Genomic DNA, 9,795 nt, shown 5'->3' with positions numbered 1-9,795 from the left:
GTTCAGTTTAACTCCTGTCTTGTTTTCTAAGTTTCACCATGAAAAGAAAATTGCTAAAACTACTAACTAGTTGTCACTTTTCACTTTAAATGCTAAATAGTTTCTTGAAATAAAATGATCCCCGCCTTTTGTCTTAAATACTTACAGAATCTACTCAAAATACTTATTTTCTGAGTCTCTTCACATCAGTTACTTGTGTATGACTTCTTTGAACTGTCGTCATCGGCTCCTGTTTTTTGACTATGTGTAACGTAAGAGGTGTTAGGTGTTTCATGTAAAATATTGCTGAATGAAGATAAAACTGGTGTTAATAGAGTTGTAAAAGTGCCTTCATGATATGAAGTAAAAAGGCCTGTTTCCTTGGTGGCCTGTGGTGAAGACAGTTTGGATCGTGGAGTCTTAGAGTTTAGGTCACTGACTCAGACCTTAATGCAGCCAGAGCTCTTGGAAGGCAGGAGGGGAAGTTCCCCGGTGGTTGTGGGATCTCAGCAGCAGAGCAGGTTTATGACCCTGCCCCAGGCTCTCCCACTGGAGCCCTTTGTCACAGGGACTTGTTCTAAGGAAGGTGAGAGGCACTTTCCCAAGGCAAACCCGCCTTTGCCTCCGTAGGAGAGCGCTGACTGGGTACTTAGGGCGGGGCAGGGAAATTCTGAATTTCACTGGAGAGGTGGTACTTCCTCACCCGTGACCTCTTCATTTGGGAGAAACTACTGCCCATACGCTTTCTCTCCTAACCGTTGTGAAACCAGATTGTTCTGGCAGGGTCTCTTACCTTTATTTTCGTGAGTTAAGACTTCAGCAATACACGAATTCAAAGTCAGCAATTCCTCTGCCCGGAAAAGTGCCAGAGGTCATCACGGCACCTGCTTGGGCCTGCTGTGTGTGTCTCCTTTCCCTGCTGCCAAAGAAGTCTTCCAAGGGTGCAGCTAAGGTCACCAATGAGTGAACGAGCTGCCAGTCTTTGCATCTATTAACTGAAGCTCCCTCAGAATGAGAGGTTGATAGAGGACTTTATGGTGGGATTGTGCTGTCCCAAACGTAGACACTTTCCTAATTAGCAGAAAAAGGCGGGGACAAGTTACGCCAGTTACACTGCAGGTCTTCAAGATACAATAGGACTGCTGTGGTGGTGTCTTAACTCGGTCCCTATTGCTACAGGCAATTTATTTAATAATTGGAAACCATATCGATAATGGATGTATTAATCTGAAAACAATTTTTAGTTTATACATTCAAGCGTAGTGTTATTCATAAAATGCAGCTTGTACTCGAATGCCAGTGTCATTCTCATTAGAATAAGGTTTTACAGAATAATCTCCAGAAAGAACAATGCTCACAAGGAGTTGATCAGTTGGTGACTTTAAATATCAAAGGATTTTTGTTTAAATGGTTGAGGTGGAATTAGTAAACTGCTAAAGAAATAGGCCAATCTGGATTTCAGAGATGTGTATAAATTTAATAAAAAACTACTGACTGGGATCCCTGGATGGCGCAGCGGTTTGGCGCCTGCCTTTGGCCCAGGGCGCGATCCTGGAGACCCGGGATCGAATCCCACGTCGGGCTCCCGGTGCATGGAGCCTGCTTCTCCCTCTGCCTGTGTCTCTGCCTCTCTCTCTCTCTGTGACTATCACAAATAAATAAATAAATACCTTAAAAAAAATTAAAAAAAATAAAAAAAAATTAAAAACTGACTGAAATGCTCATGACTTAAGTTTAGCCTTAAAAATTGTATTTCCCTCTGCCCCAAATACTGCCTTCTAAAGATAAGCAGAATTTCAGTGTACAATCATGTACCATGTGGATGTCAGAAGTCACTAAAAATAATAGGAGCTCTAAACAGATCCTGTATTGCTTTTACAAATCTTGAACTGAATTTTCCTTTCTTTCAAATGAGAATATAGGAGTTGAGTGTATCATTTCTACTGGAGATATCTTTGTACAGAATTAGCATCATTGTGGCAGGTAATCTCCCAGAACCTCACCTGTATGTTTACATCAAGGAAGGAAAGGAGGAAGAAATACAAATAATTTTGTGTATTTGTTTCTTAAAATGCATGTTTGTGCATACTGCTTTTTCTTTACCTTTGAGATTACAAATGTAGTATATGACTACACTTTACTAGTAAAAACATCAGAGATAAATCTATTTTCGGCCATCACCTTCAATCCTAATGCCTTCCCTGTAAGTACCAGTCGTTAACTTTCTACCTAGACCTTTGTCCATGGATGTACATACATGTTCTATGTAAGCACAGGAAATAAAATATATAGTTTCCATTTTTGCATAAATGTATGCTTTTTGTTCTGCAACTTTTCTACTTGGCTTATTTCAGTATAATCACACCTAATCTCTTTACTTTTATAAAATTAAGTTGTTCCGTAATCTAGTCTAAAATGGACGCTTAAGAGAGTTTCCCCATTTTTGTCCCGAATTACAAATGATGCTGAAAGAACACAGCACATCATCCTGTATGGCTCTTCAGTGCATATAAGGATCTCTCTGCAGGAGATAGTTTTAGAATTGTTGGACCAGAGTTAGGCAGTTTTAAAGAGATACTTCAGTTGGCTCCCAGAATGGCTTGTCAATTTATGGTTTATCTGCAGTGAGTGAGTACCCGTTCCCCATATTACTAAGCACATTTGATACCAGATTTCTTAATTTTTTATTTAATGAGTGAAAAAATATTTTTATTTTAATTACAAACTGGCACTAGTAGGGATGGGCATCTTTTCATGTTTATTTTAGACCATTTTTATGTTAGGTGAAGTGCCTTTTCTAACATGACCCATTTTTCTGTTGAATGATTGTCTTTCTCTTTTTTGTTGTTTTTTTCATATAGTGTAGAGATTAGTCTTTTATGTTACCCATGTTTACTGATTGGTCACTTGTATTTGACTTATGTGGTCTTTTATTAATAGATGTTTTATATTTCTGTGTATTCAGATTGATACATTTTTTACTAATTTCAAAATATGAAGTATATTCTCTAAGACATCATGTATGCATCCAGCTAGATCTTTATCAATAATTGATTTTTTTTTTAAGATTTTAAAATTTTATTTATTCTTGACGGGGGGGGGGGGGGGGGGGGACAGAGACACAGGCAGAGGCAAAGGGAGAGGGAGAGAAGCAGGCTCCATGCAGGGAGCCTGACGTGGGACTCGATCCCGGGCCTCCAGGATCACACCCTGAGCTGAAGGCAGCGCTAAACTGCTGGGCTACTGGGGCTGCCCAAGAATGGATTTTTTGAAGAGTAAGGTATAGAGCTACTTTTATTCAAAAGTTCAGAATCCAATTATTGAAGTCCACTCTTCTGATTTGAAATGCTAGTATGTACTAAATTCTTTGAGGTATTTGATATCCCAAATAAAATAATTGCTTTGATTCTGGTTTTCTGGTGTATTGTCAGATTTGATGGAGATAACACCCTACTAACGTATTTCGCAAAAATTTTCTTGACTATTGGTGAACATATCTTGGAAGTTTTTGGTTGTGCTAATAAATTCATGGGATTTGGAGAGATTTACAATCGTATTTCTCTTGAAGAACAACATACGTTTTCATTAAACCAGAGCTTTTTGTAGGCTTGGTTTTGTAAGATTTCTTACATTTTGTAACATTTTCTGGGCATTTAATTTTTGTTGCTGTACTGAAATATACCTTTTTCCTAATATATCTTATAACTGGCCATTGCTGTCATGGTAAAAGCAGTTTGGTTTTTATGCTAATCCGTTAAACTGCAGAACTCTTGTGAACATACTCTTACCTAGAAAATCCAAAAGAATCCCATCTTTCGCAATTGATGAAACTTTATTTCCTATATGATATTTAAGTGTTCTTAGGATTGCTTTAGCTATGGTCTAGCACAGATAACTGGATACTAGCAGTGTGTAACAAATACTTGCTTTGCTACAGACTTCAGTGGAAATGCTTTTAATGTTCCACCATTAACGATAGATAATAAATGCTCTGAATTTCTTGCCGATACCCTTTCGTTAAATTCTATTAATTCCTACTTTAAAAAATTTAAACTAGAAAGAATAAAATTTATCAGGTTATTTTTCAGCATATATGGGAGGATCGGTATCTGCCTTAACTGGTGTAATTTGGTGAATTTTATTCACATATTCTTAAAAAATTATTTGAGAAAGAGCACAAGCTGGGAGGAAGGGCAGAGGAAGAGAGCAGCTCTCCCCGCTGAGCAGGGAGCCTGATCCAGGGCCAAAGCCAGACTCTGGGGTCATGGCCGGAGCAGAAGGCAGCTGCCTACCTGACTGAGCCCCCCCGCGCTCCTAGTCAAAGACTTACTCTTCACTTTTATTCTTGGGATAGAATTTTTAAGTAAGGTGAAACTGGTGGATTTTTCTGTTCCATAGAGTCATCCTTGATTTTTCTTTTTTTTAAGTAATCTTTACACCCATCGTGGGTGGGGCTTGGACTCCTTACCCTGAGGTCACGCGTGGCGTGCTGTACTGAGCCAGCCAGGTGCCCCTGACCTTGATAGGTCTTTAAAACTTGTTTAATCAAAGGGAAAAAGTCTTGCACAAAGTCTTTATTGAGATTTTCGCCTAGTTTTTTTTCCTATGGTTACTGAACGGGGTTTTCTGTCTCTTAGCCCATATGGGTAAATTACATCCTCCTTACACGTCAGGACTTTATTATTTTTAAAAATATTTTATTTATTTATTAATGACAGACACAGAGAAAGAGAGAGAGAGAGGCAGAGACCCAGGCAGAGGGAGGAGCAGGCCCCACGCAGGGAGCCTCCATCCCGGACCCCGGGGTCACGCCCTGGGCCGAAGGCGGCACTGAACCGCTCGGCCACCGGGGCTGCCCCACGTCAGGACTTTAGACTGAGTTTGAAATTTACTCGTGTAGGTTCTGTGAGGATCATGCTTTCTATTTTATTTTACTTTAATTTTTTAATTTTTATTTATTTATGATAGTCACACACGGAGAGAGAAAGAGGCAGAGACACAGGCAGAGGGAGAAGCAGGCTCCATGCACCGGGAGCCCGACGCGGGACTCGATCCCAGGTCTCCAGGATCGCGCCCCGGGCCAAAGGCAGGCGCCAAACCGCTGCGCCACCCAGGGATCCCCGGATCATGCTTTTTAATCAATCACCGGGTTGCGACTGCCCGGAACCGCAGGCCTGCGTGGGCGCCCCCAAGCCCGGGGCTAACGCCGGCCTCCCCTGCTCTTCTAGCGCGTTCCTCGGGATCCCCACGTCCCGCCTGGCCCAGGAACGCTCCCGCTCCTCCCCGGAGGCCGGAGGATGCGCTGCGGCCGCGGCTCCGAGTCTACCGTCCTCTCCTTACCTCACTACAAGCGGTTCCCTTCAGACGCACCCGGGTAGGCCCCGCCTTGAGCTTGCCCCGCGGCGGCGGAGGGAGCGGCCTGTGAGGGGCGGCGGCCGCGACCCGGTGACCCCCGGAGGGCGCGGCGGGTCCCACGTGCGGCCCGACGGGAGGCCGGGGCGGCGGCCGGCGGGCACGGGGGCACCGGCGGGGTGAAGCAGGCCCGGGAGCAGGCGGCTGCCCCGCCAGGCCCTCCGGGAAGGAGCCCGAGCGCCTGCGCTGAGCAGACGTCCCAACCGGAACGTCACCTTGCCCTGCTCAGGCCCAGGCCGGCGTGGTGGGCCGCGTGCATGACGGGCGTGCGTGGGGGCGCGTGCGAGGGCGCGTATGTGGCAGCCCCGTGTGAGGACGTGTGTGTGACTGACGCGCGTGAGGGCGAGGGTGCGTGCGTGCACGCATGCGTGAGGGGCGTGCGTGGGGGCGCGGGGTAGCGCGTGCGTGACTGACGCGCGTGAGGGCGAGGGCGCATGCGTGCGCACATGCGTGAGGGACGTGCGTGAGGCGTGCGGACAGGCGCTGTCGGGCGGCCTGGGAGCGTCGGCGTGCCGTCGGCGGCGCGAGGCCCGGGTGCGGCGGGTCGGGGCCGCGTGCGTGCTCTGGCGGCCGCTGTCGTTCTGCCCGGGGAGTCCTGAGCAGGAGCCAAGCGTCCGAAGAGACGACGTGCGGTCGCGGAAGGCCTCGCGTGGCTGCCGCCGGAGTCCCCGGGCGGAGTCCCCGGGGCCGAGCACCCTTGCTCTCGGGTGATGGAGGCGCGGCCCGCGGGCGTGTGGAAGCGGCGGGAGGCCGGGAGCCGGGCGGGCCCGGAAGGTTGCGGAGAAGACGGCGGCTGCCGCGGGCCCGGGGGAAAGGTGGGTGCGGGACGAGAGGCGGGCGGGCGGGGGGGGGGGAGGGCGGGAAAGCGGGCGGCTGACCACGTGCTCGTCCTTACCTGTCGCGGCGCGAGCCCGAGGCCCCGCAGTCTCCATCGCGGGATTCAGGGAAAATCAGACAAAACAGGAAATGACGTGAACCGCAGACTCTGGGCTTTCTAATATTTCCGTTTCAGAATTCTCCGGCGGTTTTAAGTTTTTATGTAATTTTTCTCATGAAACGTGCACACACCCGTCCGTCCGCCCGTCCGCCCGCCCGCGCTCGCATCCTGGCACGTGCGTACATCCCGCGGCTCCGGCGGCGCTGCTCCTTCTGGAAGGCGACCCCTGCGCAGACCCGCAGGTACCCCGGCCTGAACCAGGGCGGCCCCTGCACGCAGTCTCGGCCCCCCGGGCGCCCGGCGCCGTCCTCGGCGTTTCGATGGAGCGCGTGGTGCCCAGGCCCCCTCCTCGCCCCCTCGCCTTCTGTCTCCTCGCCTGGCGGACGCGAGCTGCAGCTTAGAAGGCGCCCCGACGACCAGACAACGACGAGACGACGACGGGGACGACGACGACGCACCCTGAGTCACCGGGAGCCGGACCGAGCCTGGAGCTCCTCCAGGAGGCGGTGGGAAGGGCAGCTCTTGGCAGAAGCGATCCTCACCTGCATGGCGGGGTTTCCCAAGAAGCGGGAGGAATATTGAGGTGGAGAGTTTCACTTTCCTTCAGCGATAAACAGAAATAATCCGCTTGATTGCAGAGGAGTTAAATGTCAAAGGGAGACTTAATCCCAATTAGCTTATCTCCTTACCCTTTACCAGAGTGCAAAGCAGGAAATTACCATTTCCCTTCCTGCTGGGAAATGACAGTCACCTAACAGATACACCACACCTTTGTATCACTGGAAACCAATTTCGTCTTTAAAAAATGACTAATCTGTAAGAAAAATGTTGACTTTTTTTTTAAACCAAAGTATCTTTTTTTTAAAAAAAGTTATTATATGCAAAATCCCTAGACAAATAGCACTGCCTGGAGGCACTTGAGATAAATTTAGATCAGACACGAAAGTATCTCTATTTTTTTTTTCTCCTCTTCACAGTGGCTGGTTTCCTCCACTACTGCCAGCATGGCAGCCACATTCTCACGCCTCTCCTTCGCATGAGCTGCACATTTGCTAGAGGCCGTTTCGATGTAGGGCAAACAACAGATGTTCAATAAATACCTAATTCCGTGGTTTTTGTACAGTGAGCCAGTGTTCCCTGGGGGTTCTCGAAATTCTTTCAGAGGATCAGTAAAAGTATTATGAAAAAGTTTCATAAGAGAGTAAAGTATTATGAAAACGTTTCATGAGTTTTTTGACTCTCTGTGATCTCATGATCTCAGTATTTCAAATATAGGAAATATCAGTAGATATAATCTGTATAACCAAAGCTTGGTGAAGTCCTTAGTAACTTTTAAGACTGAAGGGATGCTGAGACCAAAAATATTGAAAATTACTGCCCTAAATGATTGGTGAATGAAACATACAACTTGACCAAGATGTGCTAATATATATGTAATATAAGCTACGCGATACCTAATGCCCATCTATGAGAATGCCTTAAACCCCGATGTTCTGAGATACAGAATATGAATCAGTGTTACTCTCAGACCCTGAGAGGGCTAGTGGGGCCAGGGCAGCTCTCTGGTTTTGCGATCCAATTCACTTGCAGATCCATTGGGATCAGTGGTTTGTTGAGTTCAGTTAGTACTAGATAGATGGCTGACTTTGGGCTAGGACAAATGATAAATCAAGAATGTTTAAGTTGTTAATATGAGATCCATCAGTCTGGGTGTTTAGAATCAGTTTTAGCTATTTTCAGCTGTATGCAGATTTATTAGAGAACATTAGTAATCTTTCCAAAATTTTTCTTTGTGGCTGAGAACAGTGTCTGGATCATCTCAAGGCACTTGTATGGCAGCACTGGCCCCGGGTTGCTGGGTATCCCTGGTACCTCTGAAGGCTGGTCGTCTTGGCCACTACCTCCCTGGAACAGATTACACACAGTGCCTCCTCCATACCAACGGCTTATAATTCATATTGTCCTGAGGGTACATCCAGTTGGGAACAGGCTAAGGATCACTCCTATACCCAAGTCACAAAGGAAGCCAAGAGAGTGAGGTTCTGAGTTCTATGTTGGGGATGCAGGAATTTTAAGTGGGAAATTCTCCAAACATAGAGTGTTCACAAGGTATTTGGTATCAAAAAGTAGGTCTTCCCATAATCTTCCGCTTGGCTGTCCAACACATACCATTAGTCTATACGTTAAATATCAACAATAATACAATATTAACCTTCATACAAATAAAAGCATATATACCCTCCCCATAGGAGAAACAGTTCTCTATCAGTTAAAAAATGATATCAGGATTAAGTAACAGAAAACCCCAATAACCATGGTCTTAACAGATGGAGGAGCCTTATTTTTTTTTTTTAATACATTAAGAAGTCTAGAGGTAGGCAGTTTTTCACATTGGTTCAGTTTTTCAGTAATATTGTAAAGGACATAGGGTTTTCTTCTAGTTTCCTTTTTCATTTTTATGAGATTTTGTAAAAGATATTAAAGTTAGTTCCTCATATCTTATTTTGTGGTCAGGATGGTTACCAACAGCTGTAGACATCACACCTCATCAGACCTTTCCAAGAAGGAAAAAAATGGAAAGAGAAAATTATTTCTCCATATGAACTTTGTTCTTTTAACTGGAAAAACCCCCAACTACCAGCCAAGTATCCCTGGGCAGACCTGGCTCACATTGCTACCATTTGGCAAGTCACTGATAAAGAGGAATGATTAACTTAGATCAAACATGGTGTAGCCCCTAGGGCTAGGGAAAGAGCAATGGACACAATCTAAACATGAAGCTGGGATGCTGTTAGAAGGAAAGAAATGGCAGGCATTGCTGTTACAGTGGCAGTGGACACTGTCTTTTGGTTCATAATACCAAAAAAAACAAAAACAAAAACCTCTTACACTATTCATCGTTTACTGGAGATTATTTTTACTGAGTTATTGGTTAAATATTATTTAAACAAAATATATTTGTTTTGTGTATAATTTAGCAGTTGGTCAGATATTTTAGTATGATATGAAAGTGCATAGATGCTGAGGAATTAAAATTGTCCAAATAGTCCAGTTTTTTTCTGCCTTGTGAGCCTGTCTCACCATCTCTGAGTAGCTATGAGTGGTAAACACAATACTTCTTGAGTTGGTAGCAGTACAGCTCTTAGAAAAGAATCTAGAAGGGAAGATTTAAAGCTATAGATGACATTTATGACAAAGTCTCTTGTATGAATGTGACCTTGCTGTTTTATATAAATTTGCTCTTTTTAGAAACTACGCTCCATGCCAAGCATGGAGCCCAATGCTGCGCTTGAACTCATGACCCTGAGATCAGAAGTCAGATGCTTTATCGACTGAACCACTCAGCTGCTCCTATAACCTTCTTTTTAGTAGCCTCCTAAATTATAGGCTTTCTCCAGTTTAAGTGCTGGTGTCACATGATTTCATTGCTCTCAGTTGCCCTATTCCCCTCAGGTCCTTACTCAACT

The 9,795-nt window shown here is 45.5% G+C and overlaps 1 protein-coding gene across 1 annotated transcript in view; it reads left to right on the top strand.

Annotated features, from left to right (window-relative positions):
• Positions 1 to 5,944: 5,944 nt before the first annotated feature.
• CAMK4 (calcium/calmodulin dependent protein kinase IV) overlaps positions 5,945 to 9,795 on the top strand; it is a 279,198-nt gene continuing 275,347 nt past the window's right edge. The window contains exon 1 of the mRNA XM_035714404.2: positions 5,945 to 6,206. The gene's annotated coding sequence lies outside the window, so the exon portion shown is untranslated. The remainder of the gene's footprint in view (positions 6,207 to 9,795) is intronic.

This window comes from Canis lupus, chromosome 3 (genome assembly GCF_003254725.2).
Source record: "Canis lupus dingo isolate Sandy chromosome 3, ASM325472v2, whole genome shotgun sequence".
Classification (NCBI taxonomy): Eukaryota; Metazoa; Chordata; class Mammalia; order Carnivora; family Canidae; genus Canis; species Canis lupus.
Note: the sequence above shows the minus strand (reverse complement) of the source record. Positions and strands in the feature narration are given on the sequence as shown.